Source organism: Mastomys coucha, unplaced genomic scaffold, assembly GCF_008632895.1.
Source record: "Mastomys coucha isolate ucsf_1 unplaced genomic scaffold, UCSF_Mcou_1 pScaffold22, whole genome shotgun sequence".
Taxonomy (NCBI): Eukaryota; Metazoa; Chordata; class Mammalia; order Rodentia; family Muridae; genus Mastomys; species Mastomys coucha.
This window is the reverse complement of record NW_022196905.1, coordinates 214,092,970-214,102,656: the sequence shown is the minus strand read 5'-3', so window position 1 is coordinate 214,102,656 and position 9,687 is coordinate 214,092,970. Positions and strand designations below refer to the sequence as shown.

General features: G+C 40.8%; 1 protein-coding gene and 1 long non-coding RNA gene across 4 annotated transcripts in view; one reads left to right on the top strand and one right to left on the bottom strand.

Moving 5' to 3' along the window:
* The window catches only part of LOC116069592, a 4,789-nt gene extending 2,415 nt beyond the window's left edge, over positions 1–2,374 (top strand). The window contains exon 2 of the long non-coding RNA XR_004110050.1: positions 1,954–2,374. This is a non-coding gene — a long non-coding RNA (uncharacterized LOC116069592). The remainder of the gene's footprint in view (positions 1–1,953) is intronic.
* The window catches only part of Iqcm (IQ motif containing M), a 693,129-nt gene that overhangs the window by 481,289 nt on the left and 202,153 nt on the right, over positions 1–9,687 (bottom strand). For 2 of the 3 annotated variants that reach the window (XM_031340352.1, XM_031340354.1), the window contains exon 4: positions 2,038–2,180. The exons of the other annotated variant lie outside the window; for it this stretch is intronic. The gene's annotated coding sequence lies outside the window, so the exon portion shown is untranslated. The remainder of the gene's footprint in view (positions 1–2,037; positions 2,181–9,687) is intronic. 3 annotated transcript variants of the gene reach the window in all.

Genomic DNA, 9,687 nt, shown 5'->3' with positions numbered 1-9,687 from the left:
AGCTCCAGCTAACCAGCATCAATAGTCCCAGTAATGTAAAGTTTTCACTTTAGTAGTTCTGGTATCTTCTTAATCACAGCTAATACTTCAGCCCCAGCTAACCAGAACTACAGAATCTTCACAATCAAAACAGCATGGCCCTGATAAGAGTCTTTAATCTTCCCTCTGAAATTTCACAAGCCAGGCCTCCATCTCTGCACTGTTCTCAACATGAGCTTCCAAGCTCCTACACATCCCACAGAGTCCTTAAGCACTAGTGTCTCTTATAGCTCAAAGTTCCAAAGTCCTTCCACAGTCCTCCCCAAAACATGGTCAGGTTGTTACAGGAATACCCCACTATGCTGGTACCAATTTATCTTAGTCAGGGTTTCTATTCCTGCACAAACATCATGACCAAGAAGCAAGTTGGGGAGGAAAGGGTTTATTCAGCTTACTTCCATCTTGCTGTTGATCACCATAGGAAGTCAGGACTGGAACTCAAGCAGGTCAGGAAGCAGGAGCTGATGCAGAGGCCATGGAGAGATGTTCCTTACTGGCTTGCCTCTCCTGGCTTGCTCAGCCTGCTCTCTTATAGAACCCAAGACTTCCAGCCCAGGGAGGGCACCACCCACAAGGGGCCCTCCCCCTTGATCACTAATTGAGAAAATGCCCCACAGCTGGATCTCATGGAGGCACTTCCCCAACTGAAGCTCCCTTCTCTGTGATAACTCCAGCCTGTGTCAAGTTGACACACAAAACCAGTCAGTACAGTCTCTGTGAGCCCTCATGGGCCTAGGTTAGTTGATTTTGTGGGTCTTGGAGTATCCTCGACCCCTCTGCCTCCCTCAGTCCTGGAACACACTCTTCCACACGACTCCCTGAGTTATGCCTGATGTTTTGTTATGGCTCTGTACACTTTCTGCCTTCAATTGATAGATGAAGCCTCTCAGGAGACAGTTATGCTAGGCTCCTGTCTGCAAGCACAGCAGAGTAACATGAATAGTGTCAGGCGCTGGCTCTCTCCCATGCGATGGATCTCAAGTTGGACCAGTCACTGGCTGGCCATCCCCTCAATCCCTGCTCCATCTTTATCCATGTGCACCTTGTAGGCAGAGCAAATTTTGGGTTGAAGGTTTTGGGGATCAGCTGATGCCCTTCCTCCACTGAAAGTCCCTCAAGGTTATTGGAAGTGACCACTTCAATCCCCCATATCCTTCTGTGGTAGGAATCTCAGCTAGAATTACCCCCATAGATTCCCAGAGCCTTCCCATCCCAGGTCTCCAGCTAGTTCCAAAGATGCTCACCGTCCCCCCCACATACACACTGATTTTCACTATTACTCCCAGTCTTCTACTGCCTCCTCCTTGTCACACCTGATCCCTATCCCATCCCCTTCTTTACCCTCTCCCACCCAGTTCCCTCTCTCCATGCACCTCTGATTACTATTTTGTTTCCCCTTATGAGCGAGACTCATGTATCCTCCCTTGAGCCTTCCTTATTACTCAGCTCAACTATGTTCATACCAGCTTTATTCTTAATAGCCAAAAACTGGAAACAACCTAGACGAAGAATGAATAAAAAAAAAAATATGGTACATCTACACAACAGAATACGATTTAGCTATAAAAAACAATGACGGGAAATTTTCAGGCAGATGAATGGAACTAGAAAAAGTAATTCAGAGTAAGGTAACTCAGACCCAGAAAGGTACATATGGTATGTACTCACTTATAAGTGGATACTGCCATGAAGTACAGGAGAACCATGCTACAATCCCAGGTACAAACAACTGGCTATCTCTAAAGCCACAGATAAGTGTTACTTCCCTCCTGCATCAAGGAAACTTCTTGCAACAAAGACCATTGCAGAAAAACAAAAACAAAAACAAACAAACAAAAAAACAACCAATCGAAATGTATAGTTGTGGACCCCAGTCCAAAGTGATAAATCTGTAACTCCTATCCTAATATTTAGATCATTTTGCAAGAGAAAAGATGGTAAGAGCCAAAGGAAGAGAGAGCTGCGCGTGAGACTCCTAAAATTGTCTGAGAAGTATACCTCTGCCGCCTCCTCAGCGTACCTCTGCCGCCTCCTCAGCGTACCTCTGCCGCCTCCTCAGCGTACCTCTGCCGCCTCCTCAGCGTACCTCTGCTGCCTCCTCAGCGTACCTCTGCCGCCTCAGCGTGGCTGCCTAGGCAAGACTACACAAGGAGGACACCGTAAACATAACACTGTCAAGTGAGGAAGCACACCATGCGGCAACCTTGACAAAGAACTACAAACAGCTAAGAAATGCTGAGACCAGGAGAGGATCTTCCCAGGGACAACCACATCAAGTCATTATCAAATATCAAATGCTTAGTCCTGAAATATATATGTATATATATAAGTAGTATATAGACTGAGCAGGTTATATATATGAAATAACAATTAAAGAAGAGGACAGGAATTTGAGAGTGAGCAAAGGGTATACAATGAAGGACTGGAAAAGGGAAGGGGAGAAGAAATGATATAAATATAATCTCAAAATTATGATAAAATTTTCTTTTAAAGAATAGTAAAAAGGTGATCTAATTTTCTGGCAGCAAAACATTAGTTTTCAATTTTCTAAGCAGCCTCTATTTATTAACTGACTAGATTTCAAAAACACCAAGGAGATTCCCTCAATTCATCATTCAAGTCCATTGATCTGGCCTTTGCTGTTGCCACCCTCCACAAAACGAGATTTAAACTGTAGTTTACATGAAGCTGAGAAATTTATCCAATTGAACAAGGGCATGTGCACTTGTTCAATTTCTGCTTATATATGAAGACTTGTGTTGATTTCTTGGTACTTTTCTCCAATCTCCACTCTCACAGTAAACTTATATCATTACCTGGCTAATACATCTGGCCATAAAATACTGTTTCTCTGTACTGTTTGTCGCTCTGAGGTTTTTTTTTCTATTGGATATTTTATTTATTTACATTTCAAATGTTATCTCCTTTCCCTATTCCCCCTCCAAAACCCCGTATCCCATCCCCTCTCCTCCTGCTTCTATAAAGATGTGCCCCAGCTCACCCATCCACTCTCGCCTCCCCTCCCTTGCATTGCCCTGCACTGTAGCATCAAGCCTTCATGGGACCAAGGACCCCTTCTTCCTTATCAGGACAAGGCCATCCTCTGCTACAAATGCGGATAGAGCCATGGGCCCCTCCATGCTTACTCCTTGGTTGGTGGTTTAGACCATAGGAGCTCTGGTTGGTTGATATTGTTGTTCTTCCTTTGGGGTTGCAAACCTCTTCAGCTCCTTCAGTCCTTTCTCTAACTCCTCCACTGGGAACCATGTGATCAGTTCAATGATTGACTTCAAGCATCCTCTTCTGTATATGTCAGGCACTGGCAGAGCCTCTCAGGAGACAGCTATATCAGGCTCCTGTCAGCAAGCACTTCTTGGCAACCACAACAGTGCCTGTATTCCTCGGTGACTGTATATGGGATGGATCCCCAAGTGGGGCAGTCTCTGGATGGCCTTTCCTTCATTCTCTGCTCCACACTTTGTCTCCATATTTTTTTTATAGGCAGGCATAGCATAGCCTTCTTGCTTCCAGGTTTCACCATCTAATTTATTCTGTTTAATTAAATAGAAAATTATGAAGGAACAATATCATTTTTTTTTTTTGGTTTTTCAAGACAGGGTTTCTCTGTGTTGTCCTGGCTGTCCTGGTACTCACTCTGTAGACCAGGCTGGCTTCGAACTCAGAAATCCACCTGCCTCTGCCTCCCAAGCTCTGGGATTAAAGGTGTGCGCAACCACCGCCCGGCAATATCAATTATTTTATACATGATTTTTCCTTGCATATAAACTATGAAATTCTTTATTATTTGTGCCAATAAACTTGAATTGCTAAATTAAAACGATGCTATAATGTCAAGGCTAACTTAGAATTTGCTAGAGATTACTTTGTAGAGAACCATGAGGGTATAATAAGTATGTGAATATATATATTTATTATCTGGATCTCTAACTCAATGTTCAGGAAAGTAGCCTAAAAACTCCTATGCATTAAAAACTAGAGAGACTTTGAGGTCTAATTCATAGGTTTATATGCGATAGCTTTGAAGCTGTGATCATTCTTACATTCCAAAATAATACGTAACTGCTTGCTTGACCAACCATATTTAAATTAAATAGGTATACTTTACCACAGGATCATTTCTGGGAAGTTCAAAGCTAAGTCATATCTAATTCATACAGGATTTCATTACTATCTCTGAATTGACCCAAATAATCACAACTACGTTTTATTAAGATGTTATACAGCTGTGTTAAAGGGGTTGTAATTCTTTTCATGTCTTCAAATTGTCTTTTGAAGCACTTGTTGGTTGTTATGCCAAACAGATATTTCCATATATAATTTTACTTGAACATGACTCTTTTTCTATTTACTCCAGTACTACGCAGCTCACTAGTACTGACTAACGCTTTGACCAAATAATCTAGTTACGTAATTTTCATTTTCTATGTGTAGAAAAAAGTATAGTGGAATTCAATTTGTTATATTGCATGCAGTTGTGAACCTACAAGTATTTTGTAGAAAATAAACCAAGAAAATGTCTTAATATGATCCTCTCTTTAAACACTGAGAAATTTTGTTCTGAACTCATATCCTTTCATTCAGACCTTTCTTGCACTGTCCAGGACTGAGGAACTAAAGGCTCCTCAGGGAGAGCATGCTAGCAAGGGAATGAAGCAAACACTCAGTCCAACATTTAAAATCAGAAACACGAGATGAGATCGGAGCACTATTCAAGAATAGCAACATTCTAAGATTAAATGACAAGAGCCAGAAGGAGAAATATTATGCCTGTAATATAGGACTCACACATGTACATGTGTATATCCTATACTTCGATCGTTACTTAGGCCTGGGACAGACACAGCATAGTTGTTTGTATTGTGACATCCAAGGAATAGAGCCCCATGTTGTCCTTGGAAGCCAGATGGAAGTCATTTGGACTTGGACAGAGAGTACCAAGATAGACCAAATGTTAGTCTAAGTGAAGGATAGGGGTTCTAGACAGGTGCCTATATGGACCCTACCTCTACCTGAGGCTGTCAGGGAGTTACAGATGGAAGAGCTCCCACAACCTGTTTTTAGAATAAAATTTGCAAAAATTTAATGATGGTTGTCTATGAGCAATGTAATGGTTGTAGATGTATACTACTGAGAAGTATAAAACAAATCCTGGCAGAATTCCCACAAGTAATCAAAGCATCTTTAAGGCTGTGTTTGTCTTTAAAAGAAAACAGATTTTGGTAACAATGTTCCAAAAAAGTAATTAGTTGAAATGTTTCATTTATCTATTTGTCTATTTATCTATTTATTTATTTATTTATTTATTTATTTATTTATTTAACACTACATTTATTCCACCTCCCACCCCCACCCTTATCCACCCTCCTACTGCTCCACATCCCATACCCACTCCCCACCCACTGTCTCCATGTGGATGTCCCCATCCCCCATGCCACCTGACCTCTAACCTCCCTGGGGCCTCCAGTCTCTTGAAGCTTAGATGTATCATCTCTCCCACCCAGGGAATGAACACAGACCCTGCAGTCTTCTACTGTATGTGTGTTGGGGGACTCTTATCAGCTGGTGGATGTTGTCTGTTTGGTGGTCCAGTGTTTGAGAGATTTCAGGTGTCCAGATAAATTGAGACTGCTGGTCCTCCAGCAGACTCATCCTCAGCTCCTTTCAGTCTTTCCCTAATTCAACAACGGGTCAGCTGCTTTTGTCCACTGGTTGGTTGCAACCATCTGCCTCTGACTCTTTCAGCTGCTTGTTGGATCTTCCAGAGTTTGGTCATCCTAGGTCCCTTTTTGTGAGTGCTCCATAGCCTCAGTAATAGTGTCAGGCCTTGAGACCTCCCCTTAAGCTGGATCCCACTTTGAGCCTGTCGCTGGACCTTCTTTTCCTCAGGGCCCTCTCCATTTCCATCCCTGTAATTCTTTCAGACAGGAACAAATATGGGTCAGAGTTGTGACTGTGGGATGCCCTCCACCTCCCTCATTTGATGCCCTGTCTTCCTGCTAGAGGTGGGCTCTATAAGTTTTCTCTCCCTATTGTTGGGCATTTCATCTACGAGTTGAGTTCTGAGAGTCTCTCACCTCCTAGGTCTCTGGTGTATTCTGGAGGGTCCCCCAACCCCTACCTCCAGAGGTTGCTTGTTTCCCTCACCCAATACCAGATCAGGTTCCCCTCTCCTCCCCCTTCCTCCCCATACACTTTCCCTCCCAGGTCCCTCCCTCCCTCCCCACTTCGGATTACTTTCTTCTCCCTCCCAAGTGGGACTGAGGTGTTCTCACTTGGGCCCGTCAGCTTGTTGACCTTTTTGAGTTCTGTGGACTGTATCTTGAGTATTCTGTACTTTTTTTGGCTAACATCAACTTATTAATGAGTATATGCCATGCATGTCCTTTTGGGGTCTGAGTACCTCACTTAGGATGATATTTTCTAGTTCCATCCATTTGTTTGCAAAACTCAGGATGTCCTTATTTTTAATAGCTGGGTAGTATTCCATTTATGTAAACGAACCACATTTTCTGTCTCTATTCTTCTGTCATGGGACATCTGGGTTGTTTCCAGCTTCTGGCTATCACAAATGAGGCTGCTATGAACGTAATAGAAGACATGCCCCTGTGGCATAGTGGGGCATCTTTTGGGTATATTCCCAAGAGTGGTATAGCTGGGTCTTCAGATAGATCTACTTCCAATTTTCTGAAGAACCTCCAGATTGATTTCCAGAGTGGTTTTACCAGTTTGCAATCCCACCAGCAGTGGAAGAGTGTTCCTCTTTCTCCACATCCTCTCCAACATGTGTTGTTATTTGAGGTTTTGATCTTAGCCATTCTGATTGGTGTAAGGTGGAATCTCAGGGTCATTTTGATTTGCATTTTTCTGATCACTAATGACTCTGAACATTTCTTTACATGCTTCTCAGCCATTTGAGATTTCTCAAGTATGAAATCTCGGTTTAGTTCTATACCCCATTTTTAAATTGGGTTCTTTGGGTTTTTTTGGTGATTAACTTCTTGAGTTCTTTATATATTTTGGATATTAGCCCTCTACCTGATATGGGGTTAGTGAAGACTTTTTCCCAGTCTGTAGGTTGCTGATTTGTCTTATTGACTATGTCCTTACAGAACATTTCACCCTAAAACAAAAGAATAGACCTTCTTCTCGGCACCTCCTGGTACCTTCTCCAAAACTGACCATGTAATTGGCCACAAAACAGGCCTCAACCAATACAAGAAGATTGAATTAATACCATGCATTCTATCAGATCACTATGGCCTAAGGCTGGTCTTCAATAACAGCAAAAACTACAGAAAGCCCACATACAAATGGAAACTGAACAACTCTTTACTCACTGATAACTTGGTCAGGGAAGAAATAAAAAAAGAAATTAAAGACTTCCTGGAATTTAATGAAAATCTTGACACATCATACTCAAACTTATGGGACACAATGAAAGCAGTGCTAAGAGGAAAGTTCAGAGCTCTAAGGGCCCTGGTAAAGAAACTGGAGATATCTTACACTAGCAACTGAACAGCACACCTGAGAGCGTTAGAACAAAAAGGGAACAAACTCGCCCAAGAAGAGTAGAAGGCAGGAAACAGTCAGACTCGGGGCCAAAATCAACCAAACAGAAACAAAGAGAACAAAACAACCAAAAGCACAAGATAGATAAACCCCCTAGCCAAGCTAACTAAAGGGCAAGAGGCAGTATCCAAATTCACAAAGTCAGAAATGGAAAGGGAAGCATGAAAACAGATAGGGAGGAAATTCAAAAAAATCATCAGATCCTACTATAAAAGCCTTTACTCAACAAAACTGGAAAATTTAAATGAAATGGGTGGTTTTCTAGACAGATGCCACATACCAAAGTTAAATCATGAGCAGGTAAACTATCTAAACAGGCCCATATCACACAAGGAAATAGAAGTCATTTAAAAAAAAAAAAAAAAAAAAAAGCCCAAGGCCTGATGGATTTAATGCAGAATTCTACTGGACCTTCAAAGAAGATCTGACACCAATTTTCCTCAAACTATTTCATAAAATAGAAAGAGAAGGAACACTATGAACACTACTTAACTCGTTCTATGAAACCACAATTACTCCGATATATAAACTACACAAGGACCCAACCAAAAAAGAGAACTTCAGATCAATCTCGCTTATGAATATCGATACAAAAATAATAAAATTCTCGCAAACCAAATCTAAGACTACATCAAAAGCATCATTCACCACGATCAAGTAGGCTTCATCCCTGGGATGCAAGGTTGGCTTAGTATATGAAAATCCATTAACGTCATCCACCATATAAACAAACTCAAAGAAAAAAATTTCTTAATCATCTCCTTAGTTGCAGAAAAAGCATTTGACAAAATATAACACCCCTTCATGTTAAAAGTATTGGAGAGATCAGGAATTCAAGGCCCATACCTAAACCTAACAAAAGCAATATACAGCAAACCAGCACATAATATCAAATTACATGGGGACATACTTTGAAACAATCCCACTGAAATCAGGGAAACAACAAGGATGCCCACTCTCCCCATATCTATTCGAAATAGTACTCGAAGTTCTAAATAGAATAATAAGACAACAAAAAGAGATCAAGGGGATACAAGTTGGTAAAGAAGTAAAGGTGTCACTATTTGCAGATGATATGATAGTATACATAAGTGACCCAAAAAATTTCACCAGAGATCTTCTCCAGCTGGTAAACAACTTCAGCAAAGTGGCCAGATATAAAATTAACTCAAATAAATCAGTAGCCTTCCTTTATACAAATGATAAACAGGATGAGAAAAAAATTAGAGAAACAACTCCCTTCACAATAGTCACAAATAATATAAACTATCTTGGAGTAACTCTAACCAAACAAGTGAAAGACCTATATGACAATAACTTCAAGTCTCTCAAGAAAGAAATTGAATATCTCAGAAAATGGAGAAATCTCCCATGCTCATGGATTGGCAGAAGTAAAAATGACATAGAAGTAAAAATTGACATAGTAAAAATGGCTATCTTACCAAAGGCAATCTATAGTTTCAATGCAATCCTCATCAAAATCCCAACACAATTCTTCAAAGACATAGAAAGAACAATTCTGAAATACATCTGGAAAGGCAAAAATCCCAGAATAGAGAAAAACATTCTTAACAATAAAAGAACAGCTAGGAGAATCACCATCCCTGACCTCAAGCTTTACTACAGAACAATAATGATAAAAACTGCATGGCATTGTTACAGAGTCAGACACGTTGATCAATGGAATAGAATTGAAGACCCAGAAATAAAACCACATACTTGCAGTCACCTGATCTTTGACAAAGACACCAAAAATATACAATGGAAAAAAGAAACCATCTTCAATAAATGGTGCTGTTCTAACTGGTTGTATGTAGAACAATGAAAATAGACCTGTATTTGTTACCTGGTACAAAGCTCAAGTCCAAGTGAATCAAGGACCTCAACATAAAACCAGATACAGTAAATCTAATAGAAGAGAAAATGGGAAAGATCCTTGAACTCATTGGCACAGGGGGAAATTTTCTAAACAGAATTCCAATGGCTCATGCTCTAAGACCAAGAATTGATAAATGGGACCTCATGAAACTGGAAAGCTTCCATAAGGAAATGTTTTTT